A 22502-nucleotide genomic window follows, 5' to 3' on the forward strand; every position below is an offset into this window, starting at 1 on the left:
CCATTTTTTCGGGCTCCCTAATGGGCGAACGCCCACCTTGTATAAATGATGCCTGACCCTTCCCCACCACACCGCTTCCTCTACTGCCAACTCTATGCCTCCCAGCCATTCCCGTGCAGTGCGGCAAACGAAGCGACCCACGCGGAGTCAAGAGTTTGCTCTTGGCTACAACACCAGCCCCAGAGACACCATCCTCAAAAAGCAACCTCGCAGGTGAGGAACGAGCGTGCCCACTCTCTAACAAGGGAACGCCCCCTTTGCACACATCATGCATATATTATGCATGATGTGGCGCAAAGTGTTAACAAGTTGGCGCAAACCTAGCTTGCGCCACCTTGTAAATATTTTGCTATGGTAGTGGCCTATGATCATCACATTTGCGGCAAAATAAATTCTGCAAATGTAGCGCTAAGGGCCGCAAGGGCCTTGTAAATCTGTCCCAAAGTGTTTTAGATTGTGTGAAGTGTAGTTTTGAGTCTTGAAAAGGGGTTAGTGTGATATTTCTTAAGATTAACGTCAATTTGCAGACATATTTAATAGGACATGTGACAAAAACGGTGTGAAAAAAGCGCACCTTTTTTCGTCCTACACGCTGATAATCTTAAACATGTTTGATAGGTATGGTTGTATTTTTTTTTTTATTAAGTACATGCACGTTTTATAGAGGAGAGGCATGACATTACCTTGTATTCCTGAAATGTGTTTTGCGTAACCTGATAAAATATATAGATATGAAAATATATATATATATAGAAAGCTCAATGTCACACAGTGAGCACTCTTGATATCTATAATAAGTGCCATGTTGTTGCCCTTTCCAGCACAGGTATCAGGATGGCCGAGTGGTTAAGGCGTTGGACTTAAGATCCAATGGACATGTGTCCACGTGGGTTCAAGCCCCACTCCTGGTAGAGATATTTTGTAATTCCTTATGCACCAAATGGAAAGCATTAAGTCAGGTATCATAAACAAATAAGTCACCTATAATAAACGAAAAAGCATACTGTAATACAACCTGCAACAAAAGGTTACTAAGTTTTAAAGAGAAATGTACAATACAAGGCGTTTACTTTTTTTGGGGGAGAAAAATACACGTTAATCGATATGAAGATTTTATATGTAGCTCTTATTTTAATAATAATCAGGAGCAACTGAAAAGTGCGTGAAATTGAAATGAACAGTGTCACGGGAGAGAAAAAAGGATAAACCAGGAGTGGGGCTCGAACCCACACAGACACATGTCCATTGGATCTTAAGTCCAATGCCTTAAGCACTCGTCCCTGGTCTACATAGTGCAGGTGTGCCTGCAATCATGATATAGTTGTTTTTCAGGAGAAGAATCATCTATACTATCAGCCCTCCCAACAGGAAAAGCAGAATTCAAAACCCCCAAAATATCCCTCAGCTTTTGCATGGAAATAGGATGCCATTGATCCAACCTGGATCCACCCTCCATCGCCCAGCCAGCAACAATTCTCCTACACATTTCTCCTTCCATGGTATCATAATCCCAAAAGTACTTACCAAAAAATGTAATACCTGCCATCTTCCTTGTTATAGCCACCACCGCCAATCCTAGGTCAATATGTGTCATAATGAAGCGGACTCCATCCTCCCTCCTATACCGTGACATGTAAGGTCCCTCATACCTCCTCAATGCACCAGACTCAATAGATTCTGCCTAGGCCTTGCCATATGACCTCAAAGTAGATGGAGCAATGGACTGACTAATCAATTGTAACATCCTTAGATTCCCAGCTCCCAAAGGTCCACCGTCAAAGCCGTTTTAAGCAAATCTGCTCCCGGCACCAGTACACCGAATCTCTGCCACTGTGAACGAGATAGCCCATCAGTGATATCATTATTCACACCTGGAACATACTGACCCTTAAACAAAATATTGAATTTCAGACAATGATGCAAAAATAAACGCAACAACTTCAAAACTTTTTCATCTCGAGCCTTCTGTGAATTGACTAAATTAACAACTGTTTGGCTATCCACATTAAAAACCACTCGCCTGTTTGCTAAAAGGTTACCACACAACACTAAAGCAACCATCAAATGGAAAAAAACTCCAGAAACGAAATGCTATGGTGTGCCTCTCTCCAAGAATCCGGCCATGACTCAGCAGTCCAATCACCATCTCAGAAAACCAAACCATGGGCTCCCGAATCATCAGAAAAAATTTGAACTTGCCATAACCATTCATCCTTAACCGTCAACATGTTAACACCATTATTACTTTGCTGGAAAGAAACCAACATTCTGAAGTCAGCATTGATGACCTCTTTAAGCCGAATTCTGGAATGAGGTAAAACTGCACCTTTGACTGAAAAACCAAGGCACCTACAAAGAGCTCTACCAACTTTCACCACACGGCACGCAAACTTCAAAGAACCCAATAAGGCTTGCACCTGCTGTAACTCCAGCTTATCCGTGGAAACAGCCTCCTCCAACAGAGAAATCAACTTTTGCACTTATCCACCGGAAACCGTACCTCAGATTACTCTGAGTTCAATATAGCAGGGCCTTCAGTCTTATCCGGAGCCAAAGGTACTTCCATCTCCTCCATAAACTTCTGAAATTCAATTAACCCTTTTTTACATTCATTGGATCACTGCAAGCCCATCAGAAAAGAGTCACCTAGGTAGTTCGTGACATGCCCGAGCCCAGTCTTCTGTTGGAAAAACCACTGCAAAAAACAACTACAAGTTTCAAACAGGGAACAAGAAACAGAACAGCCCATTGGCAACATTATATCCACAAATATAGAATCCTCAGATTAAAGACCCAACAATGAAAAATCCTCAGGATGTACCGGCAATAGTCAAAAGACAGATTGAATGTCTAACTTTGCCATTTGTGCCTTCCTTCCACAAGCCCTTACCAACTTAATTGCCTCTTCCACTGATGTGCAATGCACTATGGAGTCTTCATGTGCAATTAAATCATTAACTGACTCCCCTGCAGCCCACGATAGATGATGAATCAATCTAAACTCACCTTGTTGTGTTTTAGGCACAGCACCCAGTGGTGAAATTGTTAAGTTATGAATCGGCCAGGTATCCCATGGACCCACCATTCTGCCAGCCTCCAATTCCGTCCTCAATTTCTTTCTCACCACTTCCGGATTCTCAACTGCAGATTTCAAATTTTTTCTCTGTCTTCTATGACCTTGATAACATAGCTTGAAACCCTCAAGAAAACTCTAGTACAGTAACTTGGCCTCCTCACGCCTCGGATAAAACTGCAACCAATAAAACAAAATATCTAATTTATTAGGAGAAGGGCCCTTTTCCCACCATCTGCTGCATCCGACCCCTTCCCCTATCACCACCTCTACCTGCATTAGCCTTGCATCCCTCCAAAACATTGCACCAATGGATGTTTGCCCCTGCAATTGGAGCAATTGTGCATGAACTTGCACTGGAGTCGTGTGCATGACCCTCTGTTGAAGGACCAACAAGATCCATTCTGTGGGAACTGAGCTCTCGTGAAACTACCCACCCCAGATTGGTTGGGATGCCCCTGACAGGGCTTGTAAGGAACCAGAAGACCACTAGCTGTGTGTAACGCTGAGGCATTCTTGGAAGTACACAACCATTGCATCCAAAGCTCATTATAAATATCTCACCATTCTTTATCCGGAAATAATGCCATCTGGGCTCTAAGTTCTTCATTATATCTAAAACATCCAAAACCACCATAGTCTATTTGAGCCCACCTAAAAACGTCCATGTATTTTAATTGAGAAATACATCGCTCCGGATGCCTCTCACAATAAACGCTAGCAATGATTAAGAATACTGACATCCAATTCTCAAGGGTAGTGGGAAATTTCGGCCTCCTAGCTAATTCCCATTCCTCCTCCTTTGACCCTTCCTTAGCCCACACTTCTCTATGTAATAATTTAAAAACATCAACAAACTCACCTTTACAAATGTTTTCCTTCATGGCTTGGGTGAGATGCGCCCCCAAAGGCAAGAACAACCCCATATATGGCAACTTTTTACTTTTTACACTACCCTCACCTGAGTTTCCTTTTTCCTTACCTGGCTCTGCCTTAGAAGCCTCCTCACCACTTGCCTCTGACTTACCATCATTGACTTCGACTTTTTTGTTCACAGCCCCCCCAAATGGACTTTGTCTGCATCTTTAACTGCTTCATTATTTGCATCATCTTTCCCACTCAATCTACCCAAACTTCCTTATGCTAACGCAAAAGGGTATTACCCACTGTTACAGACACCAAACACACTACCTTCATGCTTAACTCTTCACACCCCATAGCCACAGCAGCCTGTGTCTCACCTTTTTTGAATGAAACCACTTGCAGGTACCTGATTATTCGTCTTGACTTTCCGATTACGCTGCACCATCAAAGGGGGCAAATACTGAAACACACCAAAACTCCTTCCTCTGTTAGAACAGCTCACCTAATTTCTTTGCTGCATCTCCTTCCCCGCAGTCTCATCCCCACCCTCACAATTCTCCCCCTCCTTAGTCTCCTGGTCGACATCGTAATCCATCAATTCATCATGCAAAATGAGCCCCGAAGCCAACAAGACAGCACCTTGGCTGATAGCTGGGATCTTGAAGCCGTGATTGTACCCTAAATCAAATGATTCACCAGGCCACTCCCTTGTAATCGGGTTGATCGCTCTGGATGCAACCCTCTCTTATGACCGGCATTTTAAAGGTGCCCAGACCTTTACCGGCGTCTCCGCTGTTGCCTTATTTTTTTCATGACGTCCTTTGGCATGGCTCGTCCTCCTGAGCTGCGAAGCCCAAAGGAGCTGTCACACCCCAAAAATGCTTCAGCCGCCCCAGGGTGTGCTTTCTTAAGCTCACCCCTGACAAAGCTATGCCCATCTTCCTGTAATTGCTGGACTCTATTGAAATTGACCTCACTTGTGTCAAAATTATAAACCACCTGTTGCTCGGAGACAAACACAAAGGGGCAGATTTAAGGAAAGTGGCTCTGCCGGTGCAGCGCCACGTTCCTTGCACCCCTTAACGCCCCTGTACCGCCACCATGTGTGAGCTATATATATAATAATACGGCGCACCATGGCACAGGGTAGGGGCATTAGCGTTATATTTTTTACGCTATTGATGTACTCTGCAGGAGTAGCGCCATCATTTTGGGACTAATCCTGCAGAGTACGTAGGGGCCCATTATAAATAATGGTATTCCCCCTTTTAACGCCTCCTCTGAGTAGGCGTTGAAAGTGTAAAACAAATGGCGCAAGGAAATCTCTTAGACTGCCTTGCGCCATTTTTTCGGGCTCCCTAATAGGCGAACGCCCACCTTGTATAAATTATGCCTGACCCTTCCCCACCACACCGTTTCCTCTACTGCCAACTCTATGCCTCCCAGCCATTCCTGTGCAGTGCGGCAAACGAAGCGACCCACGCGGAGTCAAGAGTTCGCTCTTGGCTACAACACCAGACCCAGAGACACCATCCTCAAAAAGCAACCTGTCATGTGAGGAACGAGCGTGCCCACTCTCTAACAAGGGAACGCCCCCTCTGCACACATCATGCATATATTATGCATGATGTGGCGCAAAGTGTTAACAAGTTGGCGCAAACCTAGCTTGCGCCACCTTGTAAATATTTTGCTATGGTAGTGGCCTATGATCTTCACATTTGCGGCAAAATAAATTCTGCAAATGTAGCGCTAAGGGCCGCAAGGGCCTTGTAAATCTGTCCCAAAGTGTTTTAGATTGTGTGAAGTGTAGTTTTGAGTCTTGAAAAGGGGTTAGTGTGATATTTCTTAAGATTAACGTCAATTTGCAGACATATTTAATAGGACATGTGACAAAAACGGTGTGAAAAAAGCGCACCTTTTTTCGTCCTACACGCTGATAATCTTAAACATGTTTGATAGGTATGGTTGTATTTTTTTTTTTTTAAGTACATGCACGTTTTATGGAGGAGAGGCATGACATTACCTTGTATTCCTGAAATGTGTTTTGCGTAACCTGATAAAATATATAGATATGAAAATATATATATATATAGAAAGCTCAATGTCACACAGTGAGCACTCTTGATATCTATAATAAGTGCCATGTTGTTGCCCTTTCCAGCACAGGTACCAGGATGGCCGAGTGGTTAAGGCGTTGGACTTAAGATCCAATGGACATGTGTCCATGTGGGTTCAAGCCCCACTCCTGGTAGAGATATTTTGTAATTCCTTATGCACCAAATGGAAAGCATTAAGTCAGGTATCATAAACAAATAAGTCACCTATAATAAACGAAAAAGCATACTGTAATACAACCTGCAACAAAAGGTTACTAAGTTTCAAAGAGAAATGTACAATACAAGGCGTTTACTTTTTTTGGGGGAGAAAAATACACGTTAATCGATATGAAGATTTTATATGTAGCTCTTATTTTAATAATAATCAGGAGCAACTGAAAAGTGCGTGAAATTGAAATGAACAGTGTCACGGGAGAGAAAAAAGGATAAACCAGGAGTGGGGCTCGAACCCACACAGACACATGTCCATTGGATCTTAAGTCTAATGCCTTAAGCACTCGGCCACCCTGGTCTACATAGTGTAGGTGTGCCTGCAATCATGATATAGTTGTTTTTCAGGAGAAGAATCATCTATACTATCAGCCCTCCCAACAGTAAAAGCAGAATTCAAAACCCCCAAAATATCCCTCAGCTTTTGCATGGAAATAGGATGCCATTGATCCAACCTGGATCCACCCTCCATCGCCCAGCCAGCAACAATTCTCCTACACATTTCTCCTTCCATGGTATCATAATCCCAAAAGTACTTACCAAAAAATGTAATACCTGCCATCTTCCTTGTTATAGCCACCACCGCCAATCCTAGGTCAATATGTGTCATAATGAAGCAGACTCCATCCTCCCTCCTATACCGTGACATATAAGGTCCCTCATACCTCCTCAATGCACCAGACTCAATAGATTCTGCCTAGGCCTTGCCATATGACCTCAAAGTAGATGGAGCAATGGACTGACTAATCAATTGTAACATCCATAGATTCCCAGCTCCCAAAGGTCCACCGTCAAAGCCGTTTTAAGCAAATCTGCTCCCGGCACGAGTACACCGAATCTCTGCCACTGTGAACGAGATAGCCCATCAGTGATATCATTATTCACACCTGGAACATACTGACCCTTAAACAAAATATTGAATTTCAGACAATGAAGCAAAAATAAACGCAACAACTTCAAAACTTTTTCATCTCGAGCCTTCTGTGAATTATCTAAATTAACAACTGTTTGGCTATCCACATTAAAAACCACTCGCCTGTTTGCTGAAAGGTTACCACACAACACTAAAGCAACCATCAAATGGAAAAAAACTCCAGAAACAAAATGCTATGGTGTGCCTTTCTCCAAGAATCCGGACACGACTCAGCAGTCCAATCACCATCTCAGAAAACCAAATCATGGGCTCCCGAATCATCAGAATTTTTGTTAACTTGCCATAACCATTCATCCTCAACCGTCAACATGTTAACACCATTATTACTTTGTTGGAAAGAAACCAACATTCTGAAGTCAGCATTGATGACCTCTTTAAGCCGAATTCTGGGATGAGGTAAAACAGCACCTTTGACTGAAAAACCAAGGCACCTACAAAGAGCTCTACCAACTCTCACCAAACGGCACGCAAACTTCAAAGAACCCAATAAGGCTTGCACCTGCTGTAACTCCAGCTTATCCTTGGAAACAGCCTCCTCCAACAGAGAAATCAACTTTTGCACTTATCCACCGGCAACCGTACCTCAGATTTCTCTGAGTCCAATATAGCAGGGACTTCAGTCTTATCCGGAGCCAAAGGTACTTCCATCTCCTCCATACACTTCTGAAATTCAATTAACCCTTTTTTACATTCATTGGATCACTGCAAGCCCATCAGAAAAGAGTCACCTAGGTAGTTCGTGACATGCCCGAGCCCAGTCTTCTGTTGAAAAAACCACTGCAAAAAACAACTACAAGTTTCAAACAGGGAACAAGAAACAGAACAGCCCATTGGCAACATTATATCCACATATATGGAATCCTCAGATTAAAGACCCAACAATGAAAAATCCTCAGCATGTACCGGCAATAGTCAAAAGACAGATTGAATGTCTAACTTTGCCATTTGTGCCTTCCTTCCACAAGCCCTTACCAACTTAATTGCCTCTTCCACTGATGTGCAATGCACTATGGAGTCTTCATGTGCAATTAAATCATTAACTGACTCCCCTGCAGCCCACGATAGATGATGAATCAATCTAAACTCACCTTGTTGTGTTTTAGGCACAACACCCAGTGGTGAAATTGTTAAGTTATGAATCGGCCATGTATCACATGGACCCACCATTCTGCTAGCCTCCAATTCCTTCCTCAATTTTTTTCTCACCACTTCCGGATTCTCAACTGCAGATTTCAAATTTTTCCTCTGTCTTCTATGACCTTGATAACATAGCTTGAAACCCTCAAGAAAACTCTAGTACAGTAACTTGGCCTCCTCACGCCTCAGATAAAACTGCAACCAATAAAACAAAATATCTAATTGATTAGGAGAAGGGCCCTTTTCCCACCATCTGCTGCATCCGACCCCTTCCCCTATCACCACCTCTACCTGCATTAGCCTTCCATCCCCATTGCATCCCTCCGAAACATTGCACCAATGGATGTTTGCCCCTGCAACTGGAGCAATTGTGCATGAACTTGCACTGGAGTCGTGTGCATGACCCTCTGTTGAAGGACCAACAAGATCCATTCTGTGGGAACTGAGCTCTCGTGAAACTACCCACCCCAGATTGGTTGGGATGCCCCTGACAGGGCTTGTAAGGAACCAGAAGACCACTAGCTGTGTGTAACGCTGAGGCATTCTTGGAAGTACACAACCATTGCATCCAAAGCTCATTATAAATATCTCACCATTCTTTATCTGGAAATAATGCCATCTGGGCTCTAAGTTCTTCATTATATCTAAAACATCGAAAACCACCATAGTCTATTTGAGCCCACCTAAAAACGTCCATGTATTTTAATTGAGAAATACATTGCTCCGGATGCCTCTCACAATAAACGCTAGCAATGATTAAGAATACTGACATCCAATTCTCAAGGGTAGTGGGAACTTTCGGCCTCCTGGCTAATTCCCATTCCTCCTCCTTTGACCCTTCCTTAGCCCACACTTCTCTATGTAATAATTTAAAAACATCAACAAACTCACCTTTACAAATGTTTTCCTTCATGGCTTGGGTGAGATGCGCCCCCAAAGGCAAGAACAACCCCATTTATGGCAACTTTTTACTTTTTACACTACCCTCACCTGAGTTTCCTTTTTCCTTACCTGGCTCTGCCTTAGAAGCCTCCTCACCACTTGCCTCTGACTTACCATCATTGACTTCGACTTTTTTGTTCACAGCCCCCCCAAATGGACTTTGTCTGCATCTTTAACTGCTTCATTATTTGCATCATCTTTCCCACTCAATCTACCCAAACTTCCTTATGCTAATGCAAAAGGGTATTACCCACTGTTACAGACACCAAACACACTACCTTCATGCTTAACTCTTCACACCCCATAGCCACAGCAGCCTGTGTCTCACCTTTTTTGAATGAAACCACTTGCAGGTACCTGATTATTCATCTTGACTTTCCGATTACGCTGCACCATCAAAGGGGGCAAATCCTGAAACACACCAAAACTCCTTCCTCTGTTAGAACAGCTCACCTAATTTCCTTGCTGCATCTCCTTCCCCGCAGTCTCATCCCCACCCTCACAATTCTCCCCCTCCTTAGTCTCCTGGTCGACATCGTAATCCATCAATTCATCATGCAAAATGAGCCCAGAAGCCAACGAGACAGCACCTTGGCTGATAGCTGGGATCTTGAAGCCGTGATTGTACCCTAAATCAAATGATTCACCAGGCCACTCCCTTGTAATCGGGTTGATCGCTCTGGATGCAACCCTCTCTTATGACCGGCATTTTAAAGGTGCCCAGACCTTTACCGGCGTCTCCGCTGTTGCCTTATTTTTCATGACGTCCTTTGGCATGGCTCGTCCTCCTGAGCTGCGAAGCCCAAAGGAGCTGTCACACCCCAAAAATGCTTCAGCCGCCCCAGGGTGTGCTTTCTTAAGCTCACCCCTAACAAAGCTATGCCCATCTTCCTGTAATTGCTGGACTCTATTGAAATTGACCTCACTTGTGTCAAAATTATAAACCACCTGTTGCTCCGAGACAAACACAAAGGGGCAGATTTAAGGAAAGTGGCTCTGCCGGTGCAGCGCCACGTTCCTTGCACCCCTTAACGCCCCTGTACCGCCACCATGTGTGAGCTATATATATAATAATACGGCGCACCATGGCACAGGGTAGGGGCATTAGCGTTATATTTTTTACGCTATTGATGTACTCTGCAGGAGTAGCGCCATCATTTTGGGACTAATCCTGCAGAGTACATAGGGGCCCATTATAAATAATGGTATTCCCCCTTTTAACGCCTCCTCTGAGTAGGCGTTGAAAGTGTAAAACAAATGGCGCAAGGAAATCTCTTAGATTGCCTTGCGCCATTTTTTCGGGCTCCCTAATGGGCGAACGCCCACCTTGTATAAATTATGCCTGACCCTTCCCCACCACACCGCTTCCTCTACTGCCAACTCTATGCCTCCCAGCCATTCCCGTGCAGTGCGGCAAACGAAGCGACCCACGCGGAGTCAAGAGTTCGCTCTTGGCTACAACACCAGCCCCAGAGACACCATCCTCAAAAAGCAACCTGTCAGGTGAGGAACGAGCGTGCCCACTCTCTAACAAGGGAACGCCCCCTTTGCACACATCATGCATATATTATGCATGATGTGGCGCAAAGTGTTAACAAGTTGGCGCAAACCTAGCTTGCGCCACCTTGTAAATATTTTGCTATGGTAGTGGCCTATGATCTTCACATTTGCGGCAAAATAAATTCTGCAAATGTAGCGCTAAGGGCCGCAAGGGCCTTGTAAATCTGTCCCAAAGTGTTTTAGATTGTGTGAAGTGTAGTTTTGAGTCTTGAAAAGGGGTTAGTGTGATATTTCTTAAGATTATCGTCAATTTGCAGACATATTTAATAGGACATGTGACAAAAACGGTGTGAAAAAAGCGCACCTTTTTTCGTCCTACACGCTGATAATCTTAAACATGTTTGATAGGTATGGTTGTATTTTTTTTTTTATTAAGTACATGCACGTTTTATAGAGGAGAGGCATGACATTACCTTGTATTCCTGAAATGTGTTTTGCGTAACCTGATAAAATATATAGATATGAAAATATATATATATATAGAAAGCTCAATGTCACACAGTGAGCACTCTTGATATCTATAATAAGTGCCATGTTGTTGCCCTTTCCTGCACAGGTACCAGGATGGCCGAGTGGTTAAGGCGTTGGACTTAAGATCCAATGGACATGTGTCCACGTGGGTTCAAGCCCCACTCCTGGTAGAGAGATTTTGTAATTCATTATGCACCAAATGGAAAGCATTAAGTCAGGTATCATAAACAAATAAGTCACCTATAATAAACGAAAAAGCATACTGTAATACAACCTGCAACAAAAGGTTACTAAGTTTCAAAGAGAAATGTACAATACAAGGCGTTTACTTTTTTGGGGGTAGAAAAATACACGTTAATCGATATGAAGATTTTATATGTAGCTCTTATTTTAATATTAATCAGGAGCAACTGAAAAGTGCGTGAAATTGAAATGAACAGTGTCACGGGAGAGAAAAAATGATATACCAGGAGTGGGGCTCGAACCACGCAGACACATGTCCATTGGATCTTAAGTCCAACACCTTAACCACTCGGCCACCCTGGTCTACATAGTGCAGGTGTGCCTGCAATCATGATATAGTTGTTTTTCAGGAGAAGAATCATCTATACTATCAGCCCTCCCAACAGGAAAAGCAGAATTCAAAACCCCCAAAATATCCCTCAGCTTTTGCATGGAAATAGGATGCCATTGATCCAACCTGGATCCATCCTCCATCGCCCAGCCAGCAACAATTCTCCTACACATTTCTCCTTCCATGGTATCATAATCCCAAAAGTACTTACCGAAAAATGTAATACCTGCCATCTTCCCTGTTATAGCCACCACCGCCAATCCTAGGTCAATATGTGTCATAATGAAGCAGACTCCATCCTCCCTCCTATACCGTGACATGTAAGGTCCCTCATACCTCCTCAATGCACCAGACTCAATAAATTCTGCCTAGGCCTTGCCATATGACCTCAAAGTAGATGGAGCAATGGATTGACAAATCAATTGTAACATCCTTAGATTCCCAGCTCCCAAAGGTCCACCGTCAAAGCCGTTTTAAGCAAATCTGCTCCCGGCACCAGTACACCGAATCTCTGCCACTGTGAACGAGATAGCCCATCAGTGATATCATTATTCACACCTGGAACATACTGACCCTTAAACAAAATATTGAATTTCAGACAATGAAGCAAAAATAAACGCAACAACTTCAAAACTTTTTCATCTCGAGCCTTCTGTGAATTGACTAAATTAACAACTGTTTGGCTATCCACATTAAAAATCACTCGCCTGTTTGCTAAAAGGTTACCACACAACACTAAAGCAACCATCAAATGGAAAAAAACTCCAGAAACGAAATGCTATGGTGTGCCTCTCTCCAAGAATCCGGCCATGACTCAGCAGTCCAATCACCATCTCAGAAAACCAAACCATGGGCTCCCGAATCATCAGAAAAAATTTGAACTTGCCATAACCATTCATCCTCAACCGTCAACATGTTAACACCATTATTACTTTGCTGGAAAGAAACCAACATTCTGAAGTCAGCATTGATGACCTCTTTAAGCCGAATTCTGGGATGAGGTAAAACAGCACCTTTGACTGAAAAACCAAGGCACCTACAAAGAGCTCTACCAACTCTCACAACACGGCACGCAAACTTCAAAGAACCCAATAAGGCTTGCACCTGCTGTAACTCCAGCTTATCCGTGGAAACAGCCTCCTCCAACAGAGAAATCAACTTTTGAACTTATCCACCGGAAACCGTACCTCAGATTTCTCTGAGTTCAATATAGCAGGGCCTTCAGTCTTATCCGGAGCCAAAGGTACTTCCATCTCCTCCATACACTTCTGAAATTCAATTAACCCTTTTTTACATTCATTGGACCACTGCAAGCCCATTAGAAAAGAGTCACCTAGGTAGTTCGTGACATGCCCGAGCCCAGTCTTCTGTTGGAAAAACCACTGCAAAAAACAACTACAAGTTTCAAACAGGGAACAAGAAACAGAACAGCCCATTGGCAACATTATATCCACAAATATAGAATCCTCAGATTAAAGACCCAACAATGAAAAATCCTCAGGATGTACCTGCATTAGTCAAAAGACAGATTGAATGTCTAACTTTGCCATTTGTGCCTTCCTTCCACAAGCCCTTACCAACTTAATTGCCTCTTCCACTGATGTGCAATGCACTATGGAGTCTTCATGTGCAATTAAATCATTAACTGACTCCCCTGCACCCCACGATAGATGATGAATCAATCTAAACTCACCTTGTTGTGTTTTAGGCACAACACCCAGTGGTGAAATTGTTAAGTTATGAATCGGCCAGGTATCCCATGGACCCACCATTCTGCCAGCCTCCAATTCCGTCCTCAATTTCTTTCTCACCACTTCCGGATTCTCAACTGCAGATTTCAAATTTTTTCTCTGTCTTCTATGACCTTGATAACATAGCTTGAAACCCTCAAGAAAACTCTAGTACAGTAACTTGGCCTCCTCACGCCTCGGATAAAACTGCAACCAATAAAACAAAATATCAAATTTATTAGGAGAAGGGCCCTTTTCCCACCATCTGCTGTATCCGACCCCTTCCCCTATCACCACCTCTACCTGCATTAGCCTTCCATCCCCATTGCATCCCTCCAAAACATTGCACCAATGGATGTTTGCCCCTGCAATTGGAGCAATTGTGCATGAACTTGCACTGGAGTCGTGTGCATGACCCTCTGTTGAAGGACCAACAAGATCCATTCTGTGGGAACTGAGCTCTCGTGAAACTACCCACCCTAGATTGGTTGGGATGCCCCTGACAGGGCTTGTAAGGAACCAGAAGACCACTAGCTGTGTGTAACGCTGAGGCATTCTTGGAAGTACACAACCCTTGCATCCAAAGCTCATTATAAATATCTCACCATTCTTTATCTGGAAATAATGCCATCTGGGCTCTAAGTTCTTCATTATTTCTAAAACATCCAAAACCACCATAGTCTATTTCAGCCCACCTAAAAACGTCCATGTATTTTAATAGAGAAATACAACGCTCCGGATGCCTCTCACAATAAACGCTAGCAATGATTAAGAATACTGACATCCAATTCTCAAGGGTAGTGGGAACTTTCGGCCTCCTAGCTAATTCCCATTCCTCCTCCTTTGACCCTTCCTTAGCCCACACTTCTCTATGTAATAATTTAAAAACATCAACAAACTCACCTTTACAAATGTTTTCCTTCATGGCTTGGGTGAGATGCGCCCCCAAAGGCAAGAACAACCCCATATATGGCAACTTTTTACTTTTTACACTACCCTCACCTGAGTTTCCTTTTTCCTTACCTGGCTCTGCCTTAGAAGCCTCCTCACCACTTGCCTCTGACTTACCATCATTGACTCCGACTTTTTTGTTCACAGCCCTCCCAAATGGACATTGTCTGCATCTTTAACTGCTTCATTATTTGCATCATCTTTCCCACTCAATCTACCCAAACTTCCTTATGCTAACGCAAAAGGGTATTACCCACTGTTACAGACACCAAACACACTACCTTCATGCTTAACTCTTCACACCCCATAGCCACAGCAGCCTGTGTCTCACCTTTTTTGAATGAAACCACTTGCAGGTACCTGATTATTCGTCTTGACTTTCCGATTACGCTGCACCATCAAAGGGGGCAAATCCTGAAACACACCAAAACTCTTTCCTCTGTTAGAACAGCTCACCTAATTTCTTTGCTGCATCTCCTTCCCCGAAGTCTCATCCCCACCCTCACAATTCTCCCCATCCTTAGTCTCCTGGTCGTCATCGTAATCCATCAATTCATCATGCAAAATGAGCCCCGAAGCCAACGAGACAGCACCTTGGCTGATAGCTGGGATCTTGAAGCCGTGATTGTACCATAAATCAAATGATTCACCAGGCCACTCCCTTGTAATCGGGTTGATCGCTCTGGATGCAACCCTCTCTTATGACCGGCATTTTAAAGGTGCCCAGACCTTTACCGGCGTCTCCGCTGTTGTCTTATTTTTCATGACGTCCTTTGGCATGGCTCGTCCTCCTGAGCTGCGAAGCCCAAAGGAGCTGTCACACCCCAAAAATGCTTCAGCCACCCCAGGGTGTGCTTTCTTAAGCTCACCCCTGACAAAGCTATGCCCATCTTCCTGTAATTGCTGGACTCTATTGAAATTGACCTCACTTGTGTCAAAATTATAAACCACCTGTTGCTCCGAGACAAACACAAAGGGGCAGATTTAAGGAAAGTGGCTCTGCCGGTGCAGCGCCACGTTCCTTGCACCCCTTAACGCCCCTGTACTGCCACCATGTGTGAGCTATATATATAATAATACGGCGCACCATGGCACAGGGTAGGGGCATTAGCGTTATATTTTTTACGCTATTGATGTACTCTGCAAGATTAGCGCCATCATTTTGGGACTAATCCTGCAGAGTACATAGGGGCCCATTATAAATAATGGTATTCCCCCTTTTAACGCCTCCTCTGAGTAGGCGTTAAAAGTGTAAAACAAATGGCGCAAGGAAATCTCTTAGATTGCCTTGCGCCATTTTTTCGGGCTCCCTAATGGGCGAACGCCCACCTTGTATAAATTATGCCTGACCCTTCCCCACCACACCGCTTCCTCTACTGCCAACTCTATGCCTCCCAGCCATTCCCGTGCAGTGCGGCAAACGAAGCGACCCACGCGGAGTCAAGAGTTCGCTCTTGGCTACAACACCAGCCCCAGAGACACCCTTCTCAAAAAGCAACCTGTCAGGTGAGGAACGAGCGTGCCCACTCTCTAACAAGGGAACGCCCCCTTTGCACACATCATGCATATATTATGCATGATGTGGCGCAAAGTGTTAACAAGTTGGCGCAAACCTAGCTTGCGCCACCTTGTAAATATTTTGCTATGGTAGTGGCCTATGATCTTCACATTTGCGGCAAAATAAATTCTGCAAATGTAGCGCTAAGGGCCGCAAGGGCCTTGTAAATCTGTCCCAAAGTGTTTTAGATTGTGTGAAGTGTAGTTTTGAGTCTTGAAAGGGGGTTAGTGTGATATTTCTTAAGATTATCGTCAATTTGCAGACATATTTAATAGGACATGTGACAAAAACGGTGTGAAAAAAGCGCACCTTTTTTCGTCCTACACGCTGATAATCTTAAACATGTTTGATAGGTATGGTTGTATTTTTTTTTTTATTAAGTACATGCACGTTTTATAGAGGAGAGGCATGACATTACCTTGTATTCCTGAAATGTGTTTTGCGTAACCTGATAAAATATATAGATATGAAAATATATATATATATAGAAAGCTCAATGTCACACAGTGAGCACTCTTGATATCTATAATAAGTGCCATGTTGTTGCCCTTTCCTGCACAGGTACCAGGATGGCCGAGTGGTTAAGGCGTTGGACTTAAGATCCAATGGAAATGTGTCCACGTGGGTTCAAGCCCCACTCCTGGTAGAGAGATTTTGTAATTCATTATGCACCAAATGGAAAGCATTAAGTCAGGTATCATAAACAAATAAGTCACCTATAATAAACGAAAAAGCATACTGTAATACAACCTGCAACAAAAGGTTACTAAGTTTCAAAGAGAAATGTACAATACAAGGCGTTTACTTTTTTGGGGGTAGAAAAATACACGTTAATCGATATGAAGATTTTATATGTAGCTCTTATTTTAATATTAATCAGGAGCAACTGAAAAGTGCGTGAAATTGAAATGAACAGTGTCACGGGAGAGAAAAAATGATATACCAGGAGTGGGGCTCGAACCACGCAGACACATGTCCATTGGATCTTAAGTCCAACACCTTAACCACTCGGCCACCCTGGTCTACATAGTGCAGGTGTGCCTGCAATCATGATATAGTTGTTTTTCAGGAGAAGAATCATCTATACTATCAGCCCTCCCAACAGGAAAAGCAGAATTCAAAACCCCCAAAATATCCCTCAGCTTTTGCATGGAAATAGGATGCCATTGATCCAACCTGGATCCATCCTCCATCGCCCAGCCAGCAACAATTCTCCTACACATTTCTCCTTCCATGGTATCATAATCCCAAAAGTACTTACCGAAAAATGTAATACCTGCCATCTTCCCTGTTATAGCCACCACCGCCAATCCTAGGTCAATATGTGTCATAATGAAGCAGACTCCATCCTCCCTCCTATACCGTGACATGTAAGGTCCCTCATACCTCCTCAATGCACCAGACTCAATAAATTCTGCCTAGGCCTTGCCATATGACCTCAAAGTAGATGGAGCAATGGATTGACAAATCAATTGTAACATCCTTAGATTCCCAGCTCCCAAAGGTCCACCGTCAAAGCCGTTTTAAGCAAATCTGCTCCCGGCACCAGTACACCGAATCTCTGCCACTGTGAACGAGATAGCCCATCAGTGATATCATTATTCACACCTGGAACATACTGACCCTTAAACAAAATATTGAATTTCAGACAATGAAGCAAAAATAAACGCAACAACTTCAAAACTTTTTCATCTCGAGCCTTCTGTGAATTGACTAAATTAACAACTGTTTGGCTATCCACATTAAAAACCACTCGCCTGTTTGCTAAAAGGTTACCACACAACACTAATGCAACCATCAAATGGAAAAAAACTCCAGAAACGAAATGCTATGGTGTGCCTCTCTCCAAGAATCCGGCCATGACTCAGCTGTCCAATCACCATCTCAGAAAACCAAACCATGGGCTCCCGAATCATCGGAAAAAATTTGAACTTGCCATAACCATTCATCCTCAACCGTCAACATGTTAACACCATTATTACTTTGCTGGAAAGAAACCAACATTCTGAAGTCAGCATTGATGACCTCTTTAAGCCGAATTCTGGGATGAGGTAAAACAGCCCCATTGACTGAAAAACCAAGGCACCTACAAAGAGCTCTACCAACTTTCACCACACGGCACGCAAACTTCAAAGAACCCAATAAGGCTTGCACCTGCTGTAACTCCAGCTTATCCGTGGAAACAGCCTCCTCCAACAGAGAAATCAACTTTTGCACTTATCCACCGGCAACCGTACCTCAGATTACTCTGAGTTCAACATAGCAGGGCCTTCAGTCTTATCCGGAGCAAAAGGTACTTCCATCTCCTCCATACACTTCTGAAATTCAATTAACCCTTTTTTACATTCATTGGATCACTGCAAGCCCATCAGAAAAGAGTCACCTAGGTAGTTCGTGACATGCCCGAGCCCAGTCTTCTGTTGGAAAAACCACTGCAAAAAACAACTACAAGTTTCAAACAGGGAACAAGAAACAGAACAGCCCATTGGCAACATTATATCCACAAATATAGAATCCTCAGATTAAAGACCCAACAATGAAAAATCCTCAGGATGTACCGGCAATAGTCAAAAGACAGATTGAATGTCTAACTTTGCCATTTGTGCCTTCCTTCCACAAGCCCTTACCAACTTAATTGCCTCTTCCACTGATGTGCAATGCACTATGGAGTCTTCATGTGCAATTAAATCATTAACTGACTCCCCTGCAGCCCACGATAGATGATGAATCAATCTAAACTCACCTTGTTGTGTTTTAGGCACAACACCCAGTGGTGAAATTGTTAAGTTATGAATCGGCCAGGTATCCCATGGACCCACCATTCTGCCAGCCTCCAATTCCGTCCTCAATTTCTTTCTCACCACTTCCGGATTCTCAACTGCAGATTTCAAATTTTTTCTCTGTCTTCTATGACCTTGATAACAGAGCTTGAAACCCTCAAGAAAACTCTAGTACAGTAACTTGGCCTCCTTACGCCTCGGATAAAACTGCAACCAATAAAAACAAATATCTAATTTATTAGGAGAAGGGCCCTTTTCCCACCATCTGCTGCATCCGACTCCTTCCCCTATCACCACCTCTACCTGCATTAGCCTTCCATCCCCATTGCATCCCTCCAAAACATTGCACCAATGGATGTTTGCCCCTGCAATTGGAGCAATTGTGCATGAACTTGCACTGGAGTCGTGTGCACGACCCTCTGTTGAAGGACCAACAAGATCCATTCTGTGGGAACTGAGCTCTCGTGAAACTACCCACCCTAGATTGGTTGGGATGCCCCTGACAGGGCTTGTAAGGAACCAGAAGACCACTAGCTGTGTGTAACGCTGAGGCATTCTTGGAAGTACACAACCATTGCATCCAAAGCTCATTATAAATATCTCACCATTCTTTATCTGGAAATAATGCCATCTGGGCTCTAAGTTCTTCATTATATCTAAAACATCCAAAACCACCATAGTCTATTTGAGCCCACCTAAAAACGTCCATGTATTTTAATAGAGAAATACAACGCTCCGGATGCCTCTCACAATAAACGCTAGCAATGATTAAGAATACTGACATCCAATTCTCAAGGGTAGTGGGAACTTTCGGCCTCCTAGCTAATTCCCAATCCTCCTCCTTTGACCCTTCCTTAGCTCACACTTCTCTATGTAATAATTTAAAAACATCAACAAACTCACCTTTACAAATGTTTTCCTTCATGGCTTGGGTGAGATGCGCCCCCAAAGGCAAGAACAACCCCATATATGGCAACTTTTTACTTTTTACACTACCCTCACCTGAGTTTCCTTTTTCCTTACCTGGCTCTGCCTTAGAAGCCTCCTCACCACTTGCCTCTGACTTACCATCATTGACTCCGACTTTTTTGTTCACAGCCCCCCCAAATGGACATTGTCTGCATCTTTAACTGCTTCATTATTTGCATCATCTTTCCCACTCAATCTACCCAAACTTCCTTATGCTAACGCAAAAGGGTATTACCCACTGTTACAGACACCAAACACACTACCTTCATGCTTAACTCTTCACACCCCATAGCCATAGCAGCCTGTGTCTCACCTTTTTTGAATGAAACCTCTTGCAGGTACCTGATTATTCGTCTTGACTTTCCGATTACGCTGCACCATCAAAGGGGGCAAATCCTGAAACACACCAAAACTCTTTCCTCTGTTAGAACAGCTCACCTAATTTCATTGCTGCATCTCCTTCCCCACAGTCTCATCCCCACCCTCACAATTCTCCCCCTCCTTAGTCTCCTGGTCGTCATCGTAATCCATCAATTCATCATGCAAAATGAGCCCCGAAGCCAACGAGACAGCACCTTGGCTGATAGCTGGGATCTTGAAGCCGTGATTGTACCATAAATCAAATTATTCACTAGGCCACTCCCTTGTAATCGGGTTGATCGCTCTGGATGCAACCCTCTCTTATGACCGGCATTTTAAAGGTGCCCAGACCTTTACCGGCGTCTCCGCTGTTGTCTTATTTTTCATGACGTCCTTTGGCATGGCTCGTCCTCCTGAGCTGCGAAGCCCAAAGGAGCTGTCACACCCCAAAAATGCTTCAGCCGCCCCAGGGTGTGCTTTCTTGAGCTCACCCCTGACAAAGCTATGCCCATCTTCCTGTAATTGCTGGACTCTATTGAAATTGACTTCACTTGTGTCAAAATTATAAACCACCTGTTGCTCCGAGACAAACACAAAGGGGCAGATTTAAGGAAAGTGGCTCTGCCGGTGCAGCGCCACGTTCCTTGCACCCCTTAACGCCCCTGTACCGCCACCATGTGTGAGCTATATATATAATAATACGGCGCACCATGGCACAGGGTAGGGGCATTAGCGTTATATTTTTTACGCTATTGATGTTCTCTGCAAGAGTAGCGCCATCATTTTGGGACTAATCCTGCAGAGTACATAGGGGCCCATTGTAAATAATTGTATTCCCCCTTTTAACGCCTCCTCTGAGTAGGCGTTGAAAGTGTAAAACAAATGGCGCAAGGAAATCTCTTAGATTGCCTTGCGCCATTTTTTCGGGCTCCCTAATGGGCGAACGCCCACCTTGTATAAATTATGCCTGACCCTTCCCCACCACACCGCTTCCTCTACTGCCAACTCTATGCCTCCCAGCCATTCCCGTGCAGTGCGGCAAACGAAGCGACCCACGCGGAGTCAAGAGTTCGCTCTTGGCTACAACACCAGCCCCAGAGACACCCTCCACAAAAAGCAACCTGTCAGGTGAGGAACGAGCGTGCCCACTCTCTAACAAGGGAACGCCCCCTTTGCACACATCATGCATATATTATGCATGATGTGGCGCAAAGTGTTAACAAGTTGGCGCAAACCTAGCTTGCGCCACCTTGTAAATATTTTGCTATGGTAGTGGCCTATGATCTTCACATTTGCGGCAAAATAAATTCTGCAAATATAGCGCTAAGGGCCGCAAGGGCCTTGTAAATCTGTCCCAAAGTGTTTTAGATTGTGTGAAGTGTAGTTTTGAGTCTTGAAAAGGGGTTAGTGTGATATTTCTTAAGATTAACGTCAATTTGCAGACATATTTAATAGGACATGTGACAAAAACGGTGTGAAAAAAGCGCACCTTTTTTCGTCCTACACGCTGATAATCTTAAACATGTTTGATAGGTATGGTTGTATTTTTTTTTTTATTAAGTACATGCACGTTTTATAGAGGAGAGGCATGACATTACCTTGTATTCCTGAAATGTGTTTTGCGTAACCTGATAAAATATATAGATATGAAAATATATATATATATAGAAAGCTCAATGTCACACAGTGAGCACGCTTGATATCAATAATAAGTGCCATGTTGTTGCCCTTTCCTGCACAGGTACCAGGAAGGCCGAGTGGTTAAGGCGTTGTACTTAAGATCCAATGGACATGTGTCCACGTGGGTTCAAGCCCCACTCCTGGTAGAGAGATTTTGTAATTCCTTATGCACCAAATGGAAAGCATTAAGTCAGGTATCATAAACAAATAAGTCACCTATAATAAACGAAAAAGCATACTGTAATACAACCTGCAACAAAAGGTTACTAAGTTTCAAAGAGAAATGTACAATACAAGGCGTTTACTTTTTTGGGGGTAGAAAAATACACGTTAATCGATATGAAGATTTTATATGTAGCTCTTATTTTAATAATAATCAGGAGCAACTGAAAAGTGTGTGAAATTGAAATGAACAGTGTCACGGGAGAGAAAAAATGATATACCAGGAGTGGGGTTCGAACCCACGCAGACACATGTCCATTGGATCTTAAGTCCAACGCCTTAACCACTCGGCCACACTGGTCTACATAGTGCCTGTGTGCCTGCAATCATGATATAGTTGTTTTTCAGGAGAAGAATCATCTATACTATC

At 43.5% G+C, this 22502-nt stretch overlaps 9 non-coding genes across 9 annotated transcripts; 5 read left to right on the top strand and 4 right to left on the bottom strand.

Annotated features, from left to right (window-relative positions):
- The first annotated feature begins 828 nt into the window (after nt 1-828).
- TRNAL-UAA (transfer RNA leucine (anticodon UAA)) lies at nt 829-911 on the top strand. Its single transcript has one exon. It is a non-coding gene; the product is annotated as a tRNA-Leu (tRNA).
- A 5194-nt stretch (nt 912-6105) lies between these two features.
- Nucleotides 6106-6188, top strand: TRNAL-UAA (transfer RNA leucine (anticodon UAA)). Its single transcript has one exon. It is a non-coding gene; the product is annotated as a tRNA-Leu (tRNA).
- A 294-nt stretch (nt 6189-6482) lies between these two features.
- On the bottom strand, nt 6483-6565 carry TRNAL-UAA (transfer RNA leucine (anticodon UAA)). The gene has a single exon. It is a non-coding gene; the product is annotated as a tRNA-Leu (tRNA).
- A 4830-nt stretch (nt 6566-11395) lies between these two features.
- Nucleotides 11396-11478, top strand: TRNAL-UAA (transfer RNA leucine (anticodon UAA)). Its single transcript has one exon. It is a non-coding gene; the product is annotated as a tRNA-Leu (tRNA).
- A 294-nt stretch (nt 11479-11772) lies between these two features.
- On the bottom strand, nt 11773-11854 carry TRNAL-UAA (transfer RNA leucine (anticodon UAA)). The gene has a single exon. It is a non-coding gene; the product is annotated as a tRNA-Leu (tRNA).
- Nucleotides 11855-16684: 4830 nt separating this feature from the next.
- On the top strand, nt 16685-16767 carry TRNAL-UAA (transfer RNA leucine (anticodon UAA)). Its single transcript has one exon. It is a non-coding gene; the product is annotated as a tRNA-Leu (tRNA).
- A 294-nt stretch (nt 16768-17061) lies between these two features.
- On the bottom strand, nt 17062-17143 carry TRNAL-UAA (transfer RNA leucine (anticodon UAA)). Its single transcript has one exon. It is a non-coding gene; the product is annotated as a tRNA-Leu (tRNA).
- Nucleotides 17144-21973: 4830 nt separating this feature from the next.
- TRNAL-UAA (transfer RNA leucine (anticodon UAA)) lies at nt 21974-22056 on the top strand. Its single transcript has one exon. It is a non-coding gene; the product is annotated as a tRNA-Leu (tRNA).
- Nucleotides 22057-22350: 294 nt separating this feature from the next.
- On the bottom strand, nt 22351-22433 carry TRNAL-UAA (transfer RNA leucine (anticodon UAA)). Its single transcript has one exon. It is a non-coding gene; the product is annotated as a tRNA-Leu (tRNA).
- Nucleotides 22434-22502: the final 69 nt, after the last annotated feature.

The sequence above is a fragment of the Pleurodeles waltl genome, chromosome 5, assembly GCF_031143425.1.
Source record: "Pleurodeles waltl isolate 20211129_DDA chromosome 5, aPleWal1.hap1.20221129, whole genome shotgun sequence".
Lineage (NCBI taxonomy): Eukaryota > Metazoa > Chordata > Amphibia > Caudata > Salamandridae > Pleurodeles > Pleurodeles waltl.